Genomic DNA, 544 nt, shown 5'->3' with positions numbered 1-544 from the left:
ACAACTTGTGTGCTTGGGGTCGTTGTCTTGCTGCATGACACACTTTCTCTTTAGATTCAGTTCTCGCACAAATGTCCTGACATTTTCCTTCAGAATTTGCTGGTATCATTCAGAATCCATTGTTCCATCAATGATGGCAAGCCGTCCTGGAGCAAATGCAGCAAAACAGGCCCAAACCATGATACTACCACCACCATGTTTCACAGATGGGATAAGGCTCTTATGCTGGAATGCAGTGTTTTCTTTCTCCAAACATAACGCTGCTCATTTAAACCAACATTTTCTATTTTGGTCTCATCCATCCACAAAACATTTCTCCAGTATACCTCTGGCTTGTCCACATGATCTTTAGCAAACTGCAGATGGGCAGCAATGTTCTTTTTGGAGAGCAGTGGCTTTCTTCTTGCGACTCTGACATGGACACCAGTGTTCAGTGTTCTCCTGATGATGGGCTCATAAACATTAACATTAGCCAATGTGAGAAAGGCCTTTAGTTGCTTAGAAGTTAGCCTGCAGTCCTTTGAAACCTAGTGGACTTTTACAT

The sequence above is a fragment of the Sinocyclocheilus grahami genome, unplaced genomic scaffold, assembly GCF_001515645.1.
Source record: "Sinocyclocheilus grahami isolate Dianchi unplaced genomic scaffold, SAMN03320097.WGS_v1.1 scaffold473.1, whole genome shotgun sequence".
Classification (NCBI taxonomy): domain Eukaryota; kingdom Metazoa; phylum Chordata; class Actinopteri; order Cypriniformes; family Cyprinidae; genus Sinocyclocheilus; species Sinocyclocheilus grahami.
Note: the sequence above shows the minus strand (reverse complement) of the source record.